This window comes from Ostrinia nubilalis, chromosome 9 (assembly GCF_963855985.1).
Source record: "Ostrinia nubilalis chromosome 9, ilOstNubi1.1, whole genome shotgun sequence".
NCBI lineage: Eukaryota > Metazoa > Arthropoda > Insecta > Lepidoptera > Crambidae > Ostrinia > Ostrinia nubilalis.
This window is the reverse complement of record NC_087096.1, coordinates 11,602,802-11,620,903: the sequence shown is the minus strand read 5'-3', so window position 1 is coordinate 11,620,903 and position 18,102 is coordinate 11,602,802. Positions and strand designations below refer to the sequence as shown.

Sequence of the window (18,102 nt, the reverse complement as noted above, 5' to 3'; positions counted from 1 at the left end):
TTCTACTTAAACCTGATTACGATTAACTTAACTGAGAGAATAGAGGATTTATCTATTCATATTGATAAAAATGCGTAAGTAAGTACCTACCAATACTATTAACTCATTATATTTAATGACAAAACTCTCATCCAATAAAATACACTCGATTCGTTAACGTATCACCCTATTATCCCGCATTAGCCCCAGTTGATCGGTTTCCCCGAGTTATTGAATCGGCATTGCCCCGCGATCTGTTTCCGCGTTCGAAGCGTTTCTCGGGGACATATTACATTACGCGAATTTATCTCCAAGAAGTACTCACTGTGTGACAGTCTGATCTACTTGTGGATTGGTTTTTCACTTGGGATGTGTTAGTGGATGAATTATCTTTTAAATATGTAAGAAACAAGTCTTTTCTGACTTTACATAATAACCCCATTGGCTAGGAGGTACTGAATCTACTGAACTCAAAATAAATCAATCATGAAAACCTACAATTAGTTTACAATACAATATTATTATTCAACTTTCATACACACTATTATACCTATCATCATTAATCCTATCTGGTAGTCTCTTTCCGCAACATCATGTACGGGTGTATAGGTGTGCCACCCTACTAGAAATTTCTCAGTAAACTTTGGGTACATTAATTAAACGTGGGTGGTTTAAGGTACTTTAAAAATCAAAAAACGTAGTTTGTGTTGCTAATTTTTTGCTGCTTTGAAATTGTCCTTGCTTAACATGCCCAATTCCCCAATAAAAAGAACAATCACAGAAACGTACTCAAAGCCTCAATAACGTTCAGTATAATATCTCAAACAGAATAGAAATCTTCACACCTCTTACCCACTGAAAGGAAGCACACGTTCCAATAGACAGAAAAATAATCTCATAGCAGAGCCTTCTATCGCGGGAATAGCCTATTACTTCCCTGCCCGCTTTTATAGATTTGCGGCCATTGTTTTCAAACTGATGAAACCTGTTTTCAAAATGGAAGTTGCAATTTCAATACGTTTAGAGAAATGGCTTTTGTGAAAATGACATTTGTAATGGGTTTCAAAGCTATTAGCTGTAATTAGGAATAACGTTTTCGTTATTTCGTTGATTAATAGATCAAATTATGCGGAATGAAACGTTAAATTTAGTTGGGGTGCATGGTCAGAATTGAAATTTGAGTTTTGATCGTGATATTGCGATTGGCTTTATTATTTTATTTGAGAAATATATTGGTGTTCTATTTTAAAGCTTTTAACCAAATTGGGAACCATCACACTGACTTTCCAGTTTACGTTTTCTATCTAGGAAGGAATTGAACATTTCTGACCAAAAACGCTACAAACGCAAATTTATATTGACCTGAAAAATCACATAGTCCAGTCAATGAATGCTTTAACGACGGTGTAGAGAGAAATCCGTGGAACATAATTTCTGACCTCGGGACTTTATTTAGACTAGTTAGGAGGTGAACATAGCAAAAGTCCCCGCCCTTAGCCCTTGAGCCGCCGGGTAGAGGGGGGTTTAAAGGTACTACTTTTCGGTTTTTCTCTTAATCCTCGGAAACTATGCGTCCTAGTGACATGACTACTATGAACCAAAAAAAGCTTATTCAATTTGCTACAGGTGAGACAGTCAAGTTTTTTTAAATCTTTTATAGTTTTCACGGCATCTGCTCTAGAAGGTCTGTAATTTTGTTTTTCGTCTGGCAGCCCTGCCTGTCAGACGTACTTAGATCAGCTGTTAGATTAATTTTAATATAAATTATAAAATAGTCGTAATAATGTATCAAAATACACTTAATTAGTGAAATAAATGTGTAAATATCGTGTACAAGTGTTTGCAAAACTGGACTTTGTGTAAACACATAGTTATAAGGAGATAAAATCGGCGACCAAATTGACAGCTACGACCAACGTACAAAATTAAATCGGAGCCACCGTTTAAACCAGGGGAGTACTGTTTTCAAAAATACTGTTTACTTTAGGTCTAAATATTTTATATATTAATTTTGTATTTCAAAATAATTGATATTGCGATCTGTTTGAGGTTATATTTTTGTGGTTTTCAATCATTAAACATTGCTTTGTCACTTTCTTTATGGGAAGTAAATTGCAATCAAACAGTACAACAATACACTCCACAAACCTCATGAAAGTGAGATTCTATACAATTCATTACGATTCGGCTCTGTTGTGCCTCTCTTTACTTGACAATAAGTGGAAGTAAAGTTGAAGATAACAACACCTTGGCCGCAGACAAACTTACTCAGCACACTCAACAATATACTTTTTGACACCTCACACATCTTTTGTTTGTTTGATTGTGTAAATTGTTAATAGTAAGATGTAATTTTAAACCTTGTTGAAAGCTAAAAATATTACCCGCAGAAAAAAAATACAGTATAGTTTTCAATATTACTATTTGATTAATAATAATTTATAAAAAACTTTTCATGATAGTTGCATTTTGTGGAGTTAAAATTATAACTAAAGCTTAAAATTTCAAATTATAACTGTTATAACTCGTACCCCCTATTTTGCATAAATATCCACTGTACACTTCCTTTGGATAATTTCAGACAAAAACCACATTCAACATGCTCACACGCAGAGCAGCGGCACAAGCCATTGAGCTGAAACTTAGGCGGGCACTCGAGGAACTGAAACAGAGTCAGGAAAGCTGTAACCAACTCATTAGGGAAAGAGAAGAGAGTGAGGAGGAAATTACCTATATAATAAAAAAAAATACTGAACTGAAACAAGAATTGGCAGAACTGCATGGCCGTCTCCAGGAGGTAACCGAACACCGTGATGAACTACTGCATAGAATCAGTACCTTCGACCAGTGCAGCAATATCTTTGAGCAGACCTTGATGCGCAACAATGAGTTAGAAGCTGAACTGAGGGACGCCAATAAGACCATACTGCACTTCGAAGAGGAAAGAAAGCAGCAGGAGTTCACACACACTCTGAACCTATACGAAGAGCTAATTGGAAGCCCTGGTGGACGTGCAGTGCTTCCAGACCTAAATGTATCTTGCGACACCAAATTATCTGAGAACATTAGTCAGCCATTAACTTTTTCTAGTAGAAATAAATTTAAAAAATATGTTAAAATTAATAGGTTTATATCTAAAACAAAAAAAATAATAAAACAGCAAGAACAGTTTCACAAAAATATTCTGTTAAGGAAAAAGAATTTAGATTTAGTGGACAGTTTAGAAATCTACCACAGTAAATTAGAAGAGAGTAGGTCCACTCATAACTTGGACGTTGAAAGGTTGCAGGCTGAAATCACAAACTTGCATGACTCGCTTGCATCCATAACAGCTAAATATAATTCAGCCAGGGAACAAATTAACGAACATATCCTGGCAGCAAACAATCTCTTAGATCTAGGTAATCCTACTACGGATTTTAAATCTCTGCCAAATATACCAATGCCAGTAAGTCAGCAACAAACTGATGGCGGCTTGCGGCCTTCAATGTCTGCAAAAACTGAATTTTTAAATGTAAAAAAGTCAAACAATGTAGTGTTATTCTCAGATAGGCTAGGAGTTGGTTATGGCCCTATATTGCATAAAAAATTAAATTGCAAAATTACAAATAATTGTATGCCTGACGCATCCTTTAGTCAATTAATAAATGACATAAAAAAATGTAAACAATTACATAGCAAATCTATTTTAATTTTAATGTTTGGAAACAGCCAGAATATTAGTAGGAAAAATATTTTGCATAATTTTTCCACGCTGGCCAGCCTTAATGTTGAAAAGATATTTATTTGTGCCCTGCCATACTGTCAAAATGGCTCCTCAGATAATAACAAAAGTATTCACTTACTGAATACTTTATTATATAATTTGACTGTTCGTCATAGCGACAAGTTTGTCTTTTTCGACACTAATAAATTTATTAATAATAAGTTCTTAATGACAGGCAGCTCTTTACACCTGCCCCAAAGCATGAAATTAAAACTTGCTACTTTGTTAGCATATAATATTAACTGTGTTATTAACACAAAACTTATTAAACATTTTGATATTATTAGTAGAAATACTAATATTTCTGTGACGACCTCTGATTTAAACTGAGAGGGACGACAACAGACAGGTCTTTAAAAGGTTTTAATATTGTTCATCAAAATTTACAAGGCCTGGCTGGCAAAGAATTAGAATTAGAATTGTTTTTAAAAAAGTACAATGTTCACGTATTATGCATAACAGAACATTGGCTTAAAAAATATGAATTAATGTTTTATATAGGTAATTATAAAGTTTGTAGTTCGTTCACCAGGGAGTCGGCTATTAGAGGGGGGTCACTCATACTATTAAATAACCAATTTAAATGCAAAGAAAGGAAAGATATTGTTTCACTCTCAGTCGAACGAACTATTGAGCTTGCATGTGCAGAGCTAGAGCAGTATATAATTATAAGTGTGTACAAGCCCCCATCTGCAAATTACCAATTATTCGAATCCACTATGGAGGAAGTCTTAAAAAAGGTATTTAAATCAAATAAGAAAGTGGTTGTATGTGGAGATTTTAATATAGATTTATTAGATAATACTCAATATAAAATAAGATTCTTAAACCTGTTTAAATCTTTTAACTTATTAAACCTCTTCAATGAGCCTACTAGAATCACTCCAACATCAGCTACTTGCTTAGATAATATTTTTTGTAACTGTAATATTCAAAGTAAATCAATAATTAATTGCCTTAGTTCAGATCATAGTGGACAATTGGCCACATTTGAACATCATCATGTCCCTAGTACAGTGGATGTTGTTTGTAGGCCAATAACAACTAATCGAATTGACAAATTCAAGAAAAACATTTGTGATAGTATTGATAAACTTATAATAAATGACAATAATGTTGATCGAATGTATGAGGATCTATTCAGTGTAGTGAGTGATGAGTTCAAAACCACATTCCCACAGAAAAAGATCCGAATAAATTCGATAAAATGTAAATTTGACGACTGGGCTACAACCGGCATTCACAAGAGTAGAAATAAAATGTATGAATTATATAGACTTAAAGCTGATACGCAAGATCCGAATGTTATAGAATACGTTAAAAATTACTCGAAAATATTTAAAAAGGTTTGTGTGGCTGCTAAATCGAATCATCTTCGAGACATGATTTTGAATTCTAATAATAAAGCTAAGGCTACGTGGAACATAATAAATAAACAAACATGTAAAAATAAATCGAAGGATAACACCTTCTCACTGAAAGTCGGGAATGAAATTATAAATTCAGATACAGATGTTGCAACCACATTTGAGACATTCTTCTCAAACATTGCGTCCGAAACAACTAAAGCATTAAATTCATCGCCAATTCTTGCAGAGTCTCTCTTAAAATCTAATGTCACCGAGTGCCAGTCTCTACTCCAGTTCAGGCATATAGATTGTAATACAGTAATTAAAACCTTCAGAGAATTGAATATGAAAAAAACCGAGGACCTTTGGGGAATCTCTGTCAGTATTATTGGGACAATTATTGACACCATAGCTCCTCACCTTGCATTCACTTTTAACACATGCATTGATCAAGGTTGCTTTCCTAGTTTAATGAAATTAAGTAAAATAATCCCATTGTTTAAGGCTGGTGATAAATGTGACCCCTCTAATTTTCGGCCGATTTCTATTTTACCAGTACTTAGCAAAATTTTTGAGAAAATTATATTTCATCAACTTCTTTCTCATTTTATTTTCAACAAATTACTTCACAATAAACAATTTGGTTTTACCAAAGGTAGAAGTACTACTGACGCTGGAGTAGCACTACTGAAACACGTCTTTGATGCTTGGGAGAGTAAAAAAGACGCTGTTGGTATTTTTTGTGACCTTTCAAAAGCGTTTGATTGTGTAGACCACCAAACCTTACTAAAAAAATTGCGACATTATGGTGTTTCGGATGAGGCACTTGATCTGTTGAACTCGTATCTCACAGGCAGAAAGCAAAAAGTTTGTATTAATGGAACTGAGTCTTCTGGAGCACCTCTTACCATGGGTGTGCCGCAGGGATCGATATTGGGACCTTTGCTATTTCTTATTTATATTAATGACCTTCCCTACTTTGTAAAAGATCTATGTGATATTGTGTTATTTGCTGATGACACATCTCTCATTTTCAAAGTTGATAGAGGTAAAGTAAACCTTGATGATATAAATGACACACTCTCACAGGTTTTGCATTGGTTTACTGTTAACAACTTATTGTTAAATGCAAACAAAACTAAGTGCATTAAATTTACCTTACCTAATGTGAGGCAGGTTCCCACACAATTGATGGTGAAGAATGAACCATTAAATAGCATAAGTTCCACAACATTCTTGGGAATCACTTTAGACTCTAAACTTCAGTGGGGTCCTCATATTGAAACCTTGTCAGCAAGGCTCAGTTCAGCTGCTTTTGCAGTGAGAAAGATAAGGCAATTAACTGACATTGAAACGGCAAGGCTAGTTTATTTTAGCTATTTTCATAGTATAATGTCATACGGCATATTGTTGTGGGGCTCAGCTGCGGACATTGAAACTGTGTTCGTTCTGCAGAAGAGAGCAGTGCGGGCCATTTATAACTTTGGACCCCGATTTTCCTTGAGAGAATTCTTTAAGGAGATTAATATACTGACAGTAGCTTCACAGTTCATTTATGAAAACCTTTTATATGTTCGCAAAAATATAGAGCAATTTACTAGAAAGAGTGATTTACACAAGTTCAATACAAGAAACAAAAATAAACTTGCCGTTCCAAATTTCAGACTGCACAAGATTGGTAATTCATTTATGGGGAAATGTATTAAACTTTTCAATAAATTACCACAAACTGTTGTAGAATTGCCCATTCATAAATTTAAAGCACATATCAAAAGCACCTTAATGAAAAAGGGCTACTATAAAGTTGATGATTATATAAAGGATAAAAATGTTTGGAATGTTTAACTGCCTAGCTCGCATTAATACTTATGACTATAATTTGTATATTTTAAAGACTGTAAAACCTTGAAAAGGAGGCTGACAATAGTGACTGAGTTTCTTGCGCTGCTTCTTCTCAGCACTGGCCCATTTATTGTCCCGAAGCAGTGGTAGGGTTAATATTGGGACGTGTAAAAGCGCTTTTTTAAAGCCTATTTGCAAAAATAAATGAATTTTATGAATTTTATGAATTTTGGAAATTTTATTTGTGTCTTACATGTTCCCATCAATAGAAAATCGACTAAATCAACATTGAGCAAATATTTTAGACATGCGGGAGCACGTTAAGCCTAGTTCCAGGGAGGGGACTGCACCGTGCGTATATTTAGACGACCCAATTGGAGCCACTTTTGACTCCTCATCACTGAAAAACTACTGTGCATTAACACTTCAAATTTGGCTCATGTGTTGAGACTTGCAAGATAAACATCAGCTTCAAATTTCATAAATATACCTCAAACGGTTATTTAGGTATTGACGTTCAAAAATCGACATTTAGAACACTAAAATCTATCTAAAAATGTAAAATGTTAAAATTTACTGGTTTTTTATTTGTTCCTTTGTATTTACACATCTGCCTATCTGTATGCCAAATTTGAACCTTCAAGGTCATCTGGAAGTTGTTAGAATTTGGTCTATAGGTCAGATATGTAGATTTTTGGACGTCAATACCTAAAGAACCGTTTGAGGTATATTTATGAAATTTGAAGCTGATGTTTATCTTGCAAGTCTCAACATATGAGCCAAATTTGAAGTGTTAATGCACAGTAGTTTTTGAATGATGTGGAATCAAAAGTGGCTCCAATTGATTCGTCTAAATATACGCACAGTGCAGTCCTCTCCCTGGAACTAGGCTTAACATGCTTCCGCATGTCTAAAATATTTGCTCAATGTTGATTTAGTCGATTTTCTCCTGATGGGAACATGTAAGACAAAAATAAAATTTCCAAAATTACAGACCTTCTAGAGCAGATGCCGTGAAAACTATAAAAGATATAGAAAAACTTGATTGTCTCACCTGTAGCAAATTGAATAAGCTTTTTTTGGTTCATAGTAGTCATGTCACTAGGACGCATAGTTTCCGAGGATTAAGCGAAAAACCGAAAAGTGGTACCTTTAAACCCCCCTCACCCCGCCGGCTCAAGGGCTAAGGGCGGGGACTTTTGCTATGTTCACCTCCTAACTAGTCTAAATAAAGTCCCGAAGTCAAAAATTGTGTTCCACGGATTTCCATCTATAAATGCTTTATTGACTGGACTAACAGGAAAGTTCATACTCATGAAAAATACTACCTACTCATTTTATTACTTCATATTCATGACTTTGACAATTGAATTTCCTACAGCCTCGATATAAAGCAGAGCTGGTTCAAGTTTTTATTGCGTTTGTTGTTGATTTGCAAAGTTGAATCGCGGAGGCAAAGTTCGTTAGTTATTTAGGTTTTAGTAATAAAGTAAAGCTGTACGTGAACGATTGGTGGAAAATTTTGCTTGGTTGTTTTCATAAATTAGTTACTTGTGAAATATACGAGTATCTACATTTAACTTAAACAGAACACTAAGGACCACAGGTATCTAATTTGTTCAGTGAAGTAATAGCGCACGTTGGAGTGAAAACTGTAAGAACAAACATACTTTTGTCTTTTTTTGTTCTGTAAATGTTTAAATTTTCAAATATTAGTTACATTTAACCTGGCGTTATTTCATTCTAACAATCTGGAGTCTATTCTATTTTGTGTAAGATATTTACACTCAATTTGGTACAGTGGTAACAAAAAATGACCTTTATCATCGTTTAGCAAAAACATACATTAAGGCCCATGGTCTCGACGACGGGTACAAATGTTCCGACCCTCAGATGTGGGAAATGAGATATGCATAATAGATAACACGCCATATTACGGGCCGTATGGTGTCCGAATGTATATTACTTACGCTAGAGTAATATAAAGATTCTGACTTTTTTTTAGGGTCTAGCTAGAGACCTAGATTATACGAATATTAAACAGACCAATTAATTATGCAATAAGCCAGAATAGGAAATGTCTAGATCAAAAATAGAATGAAACCAATTTTTTTAGTTACTAAGGCTGAGTTGCACCACCTAACTTTGACCGTAACTATGATGTTAACCGGTGTTTTTTGTATGTAGTTTGACAGATTTTTGACGTTTGTCAAAGTTAAAATATGATGGTACAACCCAGCCTTAGTAATTTCATATATTTTTTTGTTAATGTTATAATAATACGTCTAAATATAACTTTCCTTGCCACTACTTCAACATCTATAACTAGATTACACTTGTCAAATTAGGTAGGTACATACCTACATAACAAAAAGCAACACGTCTCTTTTCCGCCATAAAAAGATAAGTACTTAAGTGAATTAACGTGAACTCAAAACTTGTCCTCTTACTCAAATCTTATTCGATAAACCATCGTATTACGAGATGAAAAGCATTCTTCGTGCAGTTCACTGCAATTGTACAGCTCGCAGAAGCGATTTCGGGCACTAACAGCGTTTTTATAGGCGGTAATCAAGCTCGCTCAAACGCTTGGGCTTGCCAAACGGCTGCACGTTAATTTTATATCGATACCCGCAAGTTTACCGCTCCATCTTTATTAAAGCTATGTTGAGGGCTTATTAGCTAGGTACAAATATGAGTACACGGTATGGTGGACGTTAATTCAGTGGACTCATTTCTCATTGACCCACCTTGATGTTTTCTTGATTCAATAAGCCAATAATTTGTAATGAAAACTTTTTATACATTTTAAAGATTTTAAAAGAAAGTTTAGAGCACACAGATGTATATTCTGTAACAAATGTGTTTGTATGGAATTTAAGAGACTTTTTTGGCAAACCGGGTTTACTGTATCAAAAACACAATTTAAATTGGCGAGTGAGAACCATAGCAATTTCTGCCCTACATTGCTGAAAATAGGGTATCTTTTGTTTAAATATAGTTGTGCTCGCATGTCCAATTAATATCTTGTAGTTAGTTGATCACTCTACCTGGATGGGATTTTTCTTCTCGAACCTTGTGGCGATTCTTTGCAAATGATTCTCCTTAACTAATTCGGTTTGGTATAAAAGACAGTCTTGAGAGCCCTCCTTTGACTAATATCTATTTCAACTGATTAAGTAAAGTACGGCCAACGAGAAGCGATACCAAATGTAAACAATCCTAATGTCATGGGTGAACCCGTCTGACTTTGACATATTTTGGCGGGAGAACGAGAAATTACGACAAATACACAAGATGGGAAGAGACAGAATATATTGTCAACTCGACAGTCGTATCGACCTTTTGTATCGCTGCTAGTTGGCCGTACTTTACAAGGATGTTACAAAATGATAGAGGATGAACCCTTCTGTATCAATGTTCGTTGTGACAAACGCTTCGGTTGATAGCGGTTGTTATAGCCAGTAAACGCGCCTAGTGTGGTCACGATTTCATTGCGGCTGTTAATGGTACGTGCACCCCTTTTGGAATACTAGGCGGTTCATTTGAAGATGTGTATCGTCAAATATCAATTTGTGTGTGAACACTCCACATAGATTATGATTATTGTCAACAAAGAACTGTGTTTAGTTCGTTCAAATATCTAAAAAATTATGAGCTAGATGCGAAAATAAAATCAATTAAACTAGATCAGAGTACAGGTTTAGTAAATTAACTAAGGTGGAAGAGAGTCATAGGTCGTTAACTAAAGAATGTTCACTACACAAAAAGATTTTTTTTTAGAATTTGAGTGTTTCTTTAAAAACAATCTGCCCTTTCCATCCCTCTCAATCCCAAATCAGTGGCGCAATCATAAATTGGCCATGACACGCTCTCTTAAAGCCATAAAAGTTTCACCGTCGCAGTATGGCGGCATGATTCCCGAATCACCGCAATATGCTACGGTCCATCACACTTGCACGTCCCTGGTTCTTCCGACTTTTTATCTCCAGGTGTCTTATCAGACATAAACGAGGATGTGATGGACGGGAATAAAATGGGTAGGTGGGTCATACGGAAAGTGACCACACGTCCCGTTTTGTAGAACAAAATCTCGCTTTTGGTTACTCTACCCGTGCAATTTCTATGCTCTTGAAACACCCACCGCCCACCTCCTGTTTTCTTCCTAAAGAACTCATGTTTAAAGTGGTAAAAAATCTTGTCACCCAACATAAAACTTCAACATTTAATCTAAGTAATTTTGTTTACTAAAATAATATACCTACTTGTTATCTTCTCTATCGTACAAAGATACCCAACCTTTTAGTATAATAATCAAAGGCCTTTAATTATTTCCTGATTTAGTGATGTCCTGCATTTAGGTGGAATATGGTCAACTTAGTCATACGACCCAGCTGTCCTTGTAACTTTATTCCCAAACCATTACGACGATATTAAGTGGGCATGTCAGCATAAGATTTTCATACGTTTTCCTTCACATCTGAGCGCAATGTCAAAAGATTAGATAAATCTTCTTATTTTTTGGATCTTGTGTTGTGTTCGAACTAGCGTTCCTCAGATCTCGAGCTGGCCAGACCGGCACCATTCACCGTTCGGCCACGCTTTTTGTTGGAATTTATTTCTCATTTATTTTATTGCGTGAATTTATCAGGGTACCTACTTAAATATTCCTAATACGTCTTATACGAGAAGTTTCTAAGTTAATACAGAATGAAAAGGAAACTAAGGATGTCTCTTCCGAGTACGTAAAGTGAAAATCTGAAAACTCAAAATCTTTATCTAGGTCAAAGTTAAAGGGTAAATAAAGTTTTTGTAAGCTTTCTAGACAGTTTATTTATTGATAGAACACTATTTTAGATAGGTACACAAAATATAGTTACTTCTTGTAGAAACGTAATCTTATTTTAAATGAAGATATAGTACCTAAGTAGTAGAATTTTAAAGATTTACAGTATTTATACGAGGAATATATTGCGGTAAGGCGCTAAAATCAGATAAGTTCAAATATTAGTTTCACTTTACCATGCCATGATAATAGGTACCTACTACGGCTATACTACGTACCAACAGAGCCCACCGCGTAATTTAGTGTTGGCTTGCGGGAACTTGTTGAGCATAAGTCAATAATATAAGTCAATATTATTATTAGCGAAATGAGTAATCAGTGCGGGAGGAAGCAATAAAATGTTTACTGAATGCTTGCGTGCTTGCGGCCACCGTACCAGAGTAAATACAATGAGTAGGTCATCTTCACAGAAACGCACCGAGCGCGGTTTGTATGTGAGCGCGCGCCAATACTTAGGTATGCGGCGCGCACGCACACGCTGACAAAATTCAGCGCACCTGCACCTCACTGCTAATCCACGCTAAATTTTGTCAGTGTGTGCGTGCACATACAAACCGCGCTCGGGCGTTTCTATGAAGATGACCTACTCAATTGTATTTACTCTGACCGTACGGTAGGTTGGGTCAATTAGAACCATTATTATTACGCGGAAGTGGGAGATATGAGTCAAGTCCCGAACCAAAATGGTAGTGATAGGTTCAATAAAAAAGAATATTGATTCGATCTAACCCTGCCCTGCCTGTGATGGTTTGAGTATTCGATTAGTCTGTATTTTTGTACTAATGTGTGTTCTTTGTACTGTGTTTGTTCTCTGTTTAGACTTTGAAATTACAGGCTTTTAGCTGAGTGGTTTGAAATTACTTACAATAAATTACTCGTACACTAGCGTGTATGTAGTAGCCTACAGAACAAAAGTTACAAAAGAAATAGATCACTTATGAAGCAGCAAAGAAAATTGAAAAGTAGTTTACCAATATCCGACTAGGGGTGAAAGAGTATTAATCTTCCCGGTGTCAGACTATCTCCGGGCTGTCGTAGGGGTACGCCGACGGGGACTTAAGTGGCACCCACTTAAGGGGCAATAAAATATGTTTGGATATGCAGACGCGTGGACTTTAAGGCAACTATCGATCTATGCCAAAAAGTTGGTACATGGCTGTCCGTAGTTTTTGAATTAAATTTATTTTATAGCGCATGCTGAAGTTTACAGTACAACTGTTTCATCATTATTAGTATCTAAATGACATACTCTGAAAAGTAAACTTTTATTAAAAACATTTTTTAAATATTTAGGTCATGATTTCTAGTGTAGGCAAAATTCCACGTAAAATAGAAATAAGCGATGAACATTTTGAAGCCAATAGCGCAAAATATTAATGTTTCATGTAAGGTTAGTTTGCCTGAGTTTAAATATAACGACAGTACTTTGGCTGGGCCGTCCAATTTTCCCCCGTTCACCCTATTACGTATGTAAGTAGGTGACAACAAAATTGGAGAGAAAATACATTTTGTTTTATGAAATTTCCAGTCTTCCAACGAGTTCAAAATGTTTTACCGTAAAATGTTCACGTTGATAAAAGTAACTCTTTCAATGAAGATAGTTTTGAGAGCACTTTTTGATACAAAATTTTTACTAGGTAACATATGATATTGAATACAAGTTTAAAATTTAAGGAATTATTTTTCGTCTTCTTTCTTTATTTCAATGAATAGGTAACATTGAAATGACGATTCCTATTACGCAGACAGCTCAGCTGATTCGTTAATTTAACCAACCTCAGCTGCCATTCTCCTTACGGCGGAATGAAATTTAAACAGACAGGCTGGGCCATTAAGGCGACATTTTGTTGATTTTTGACTTATCGCTCAGCTAAAATAGCCCTTAAATTAACAATATTTTTCCTTTGTTTCAGATAAATTCAGTGCGTGTGCCCGTCAACCATGCAGCAATCCTCAACTCTATGGTCGGAGCAGTTATCTCACTCGCTACGAATACAACCGGACACGTACCTAAACAGTTGAACCAACCATGATTAAGTAGCATAAGACTGTTCTAAAAATGAGCTTATAATTTAGGTAGATGTCGGGAGAAAGGGAGAGGATGCCTTACTACGGGTACCGGGAAGGGGGGGATGAGTCGGACTCGAATGGGGGGTCTGAGTCCGACGGGGGGGACTCGGACTCGGAGGGGGGGATGAGTACGGAGAGTACGGCGGGGCAGGGCCTGCCGTACCCCGGCTTCACCCCGGTCGCGCTCCGGTACATGACGCAGGACACCAGGCCCAGGAGTTGGTGTCTCAAGCTGATCACCAATCCATATCCTTTTCAATAGAGTATCAAAGATCTTTATTGTGTTTATTTACATTAGGTATTGATTTTAGCAACGATAAAGCAATATCACGTATTTAAGTACAATTTTCAATTGATTGACTTAGGCCCACCAGTTCCCCAAACTATCTGCCACCTATCACATAAAAAACATACACGGACAGCTAGCTTAGAATACTACAGTTTACAATGCAGTCGCTGCTTGAAGCTGTCGATTCTGGCTGCTTCAAGCTGTCCGTGTTTGTTAAACTTAGATGTAGACTCCCTTACCATCAAAACTAACGCAATAAAATAAATATCATAACTTTAGACTTCATACATAAAACTATCTACAAGGAAGTAAAATGGCTGTTAACAATTTGAAAAGACATTCCAAAAAGTATGTAAACGCTCTCGCAGTGAACTCCCACAAAGTGTATTATTTGTTATTCACTCATTTTATTGGCAAATAAAAGTCAACGCGCAATTCTCGAAGCATTTGTACGTACGAGAATACCGTTTCAGTGGGGAAACTTCCGATATTATAGAGGCAGAGAACATTAGGAATAGCAAACTTCTATGGCGATGTTTCTTGTTGTTGTATCGTGGAAGTTCCAGGCTAAATGAGCTTATCATACACTCATCAGGTATGTTAGGTACTCAGGTACATTATTCTGATAGAAGCGTTGTTTCTTTATTCAATTGTTATAACTACAGAAATTAATTACCTATCTAGCCTCAAACTAAGCAGAGCTAAGCTTGTACAATGTACAGACTACATCAGACCATACATTTTTGAAGCCACGATATCGCGATAGCCGAACGGTGAAGGGGTCGACCCCGCCACCGCTCGAGTATTTTTTTTTAAAGACTATTACACACACTTAAGAATATTCCGTACAAAAAGGCGAGCTCAATGCCATAAGTCATTCTCTACCAGCTGACCTTGAGCAAAACAGAGACTATTGTGTTGAACCCACTCGTAACACAAGCATATTTAGCTTACTACGAAGGGTTAACGGGATTATTAGTAATTTGTAGTTATTTACAAATTGCTAAATTTAATATTCTTAAAAAAAATATTGAAAAACGCCTATAATTGCAACTTGGCATAAGATGCCACAGTATTTACCTTGATGTCTGTACATAATGTTTCAACTACATAACACATAGAAAAATACACATCAGAATTGTTGTGCTCAAGATACTGAAACCTGCTCCCACCGGGAATTGAACTCGCGACCCCATTCAGTCCACATTAATATTACCTACACACTCACTGCGTAATAAAAGAGCTTAGCATACGAACGAAGATCGCGAAATTTATAAATCATTGTCATAAAATTCTTGACTTAAAATTACATTACTTCGGAGCTATGACAAACATGCGGGTCATAAATATCAGCCTCAAATTGTACAGGAGAGTAAGGGAATGTTTACAAATATTTTGCTCATACTTCTTCATTTACTCGCATATGTAATACTTTTTCAATTGAAATACAATAATAATATGATTTACTGAAGTATAATAAAATTAAAATTAATAAACTCATGCTTGTTACCAACTAAATTACATGAGTTAGCAGTTAGGTGCCTAAGGCTGGGTTGCACCATCTTCTGATACGTCAAAAATCTGTCAAACTGTATACAAAAATCACGGGTTATCGTTATAGTTACGGTCAAAGTTAGGTGGTGCAACTCAGCCTTAGTATTGTATTAGGTATATAATTTCATTTATTCATTCGTACTAATACGTGACATATTCTAAAACATAGTCAAACAAATGAAGAGCGAAAACATCTGAACAACTTACGTACATTACTCGAATTCATCAGACCCGCATCCTGAAACAAAACTCAAATATTTTAATCCTACACTAGTTTATGAACTCCAAGAAAGTGTCACAACGCAACACAATGTTTATCCCCTCACGTTTCTATCAATAAAACATTCGACCCGACTCCGAGGCATGAAGCTTTGATCTCTGAGGGCAGATTCATTATTCGGTACAGTGCAGTGTCATACCACGTTTGTTTTATTACAGTTCATAAGTTTGAGACACTTCTTTCGTTTTAGCAAAATGACGTCCACTGCTGGACAAAGGCCTCCCCCATTCTTCTCCTGATAGGGGGTTTTGGCTTAATCGCCACGGTAGGTAGGCGGCTTGGCGTTTGGCGATCGCAGATAAATTGATTAATTTAAAAAAGAATCATCTCAAGACATTATGCGGGCTGACAAAACCTACATGATATATGCCTTAAACAAGATACAAAATGGTCTTGTTTTATTGTAACGCAAGTTATTTGGAACACAATATGTGTTATTTTTTCTTCTAGTTAGTGTCATCACATAAGTATTATTAAATCTCAATCATCATCTCTTGTTACCTAGTTCTATGTAGATAGACACGGTTACAGTTATGTCCATAAATTGTCATGCAATATTGAGCCCTGCCTCATTAATTATAATTAACCAAGAATCAACGCGCTCTCATCATTTAACACGTGCATTCCCAAAACAAATACTCATAACATCACTCATAACATTTAGGCTCCAACCTTTCTCAAACTCGCTCTGCTTAACGCTAATTTATTTGTCACCCAAACAAAATTACCTTTCTAATGAGATCCAGTAACCTGGCAGCTGGTAAATTAATTGTAAGCCAAACACTCGAGCGCTAATTGTTTGAATTAAAATGTTCTGCGAACAAAGATGGTGCCTTGGTTTGAGCGCGTAAATGGTGTGTCTAAAGACGACTCCAAATATGAGTCATAAATGGATGAAGTTTCTCAAGCCTTTGTGTGTTTTTACATTTTACAGTCTGTACAGTTTTTCTAGTCAACACATCTTAAATAACTGAACGAATGTGCTGCACTTCTTTTCACCCTTCATCTCCTCTATGGCTATTGTGTTTCCGCGTCTGCCAATATCACGTGGCACTCAGATAGTTAATATATGACGTAGGCATACGGTAAGAAAGGTTTTCCAAAATTCAACCTCCAAAGAGGTAAATCGGGGTCCAAATTTCGTCGCGGGATTTGTTTATAATTTTTTGTAGAGTTGTGGATTTTTAAATCCTTATTGGCTTTAAAATAAATCAATAACAATGACTGGCTAAGAAATAACATACGTATATACCAACATGATGCAATAAACATTTATGATTACATACATTTTTAATAGGTTTCAGTATAAAGATGACAGGTCATAAAAACACATCTGTAAGGTCACTACAGTTTCCAGTGACCTCGTGAGGTCACATGCAAACTGCAGCCGCGTCAGTCAGCGCTGCGCAGTTCATTATTCATACGATGGGATGGAAGCGCCGCGCATCGCTCGCTAACATGTTAATTTGCTGTTAGGCTGGCATTATACCAGGCTAGAGCAAAAATATGAACAAATAAAAAAACTTCACACACCCTTACTAAAAGGCTAAAAAAATGTGATATTTTACTGACGAATGGTAACTTTGTCTTTCTGTGCTAAATGTGGCTAGTTTCAATCCTATATGAGATAATTAAATCTCTGTACTAGATTGTTGTCCACCTAATAATAGAAAAAGTGTGTAATAGAGTCAAAGTTAAAGGAATAAGCTAACCTGAGTACTGAGTAATCAAATAATTAAATAATTAAAACAAAATCAGAGAAGTTTTGAAACAGCGTTCTCAAACTGTTCATAAATACAATGTTTAATTTTAATAACCTTTACCTTCATAAAAATTCCGAGTAACATACGTTACGTAGAGCAACTTTGCACATTGTTACCCAAACCGCACGATAGCAGAGCAATTTTGAAACAAACACCCATGTTGTAATTAAAATTTAACCCTATAACATCTCGGGAGAGTTCAGTTTCGGATACCACTTTAGACCACACGGACCCAAATAGCCCGTATTTCTAAATGTTGAAAATTAAAGGTGTTAAATTTGTAACACACCCGCAATTAAAGTTATGTACTACCTATGTAACAAAATACATAAACATATTTCAAAGGCCCGGTGCTAGAAGTTTA

General features: G+C 35.8%; 1 long non-coding RNA gene across 1 annotated transcript in view; it reads left to right on the top strand.

Annotated features, from left to right (window-relative positions):
• LOC135074673 (uncharacterized) overlaps positions 1-13,899 on the top strand; it is a 127,164-nt gene extending 113,265 nt beyond the window's left edge. Inside the window, exon 3 of the long non-coding RNA XR_010257873.1 lies at positions 13,696-13,899. This is a non-coding gene — a long non-coding RNA (uncharacterized LOC135074673). The remainder of the gene's footprint in view (positions 1-13,695) is intronic.
• The last annotated feature ends 4,203 nt before the right edge of the window (positions 13,900-18,102 follow it).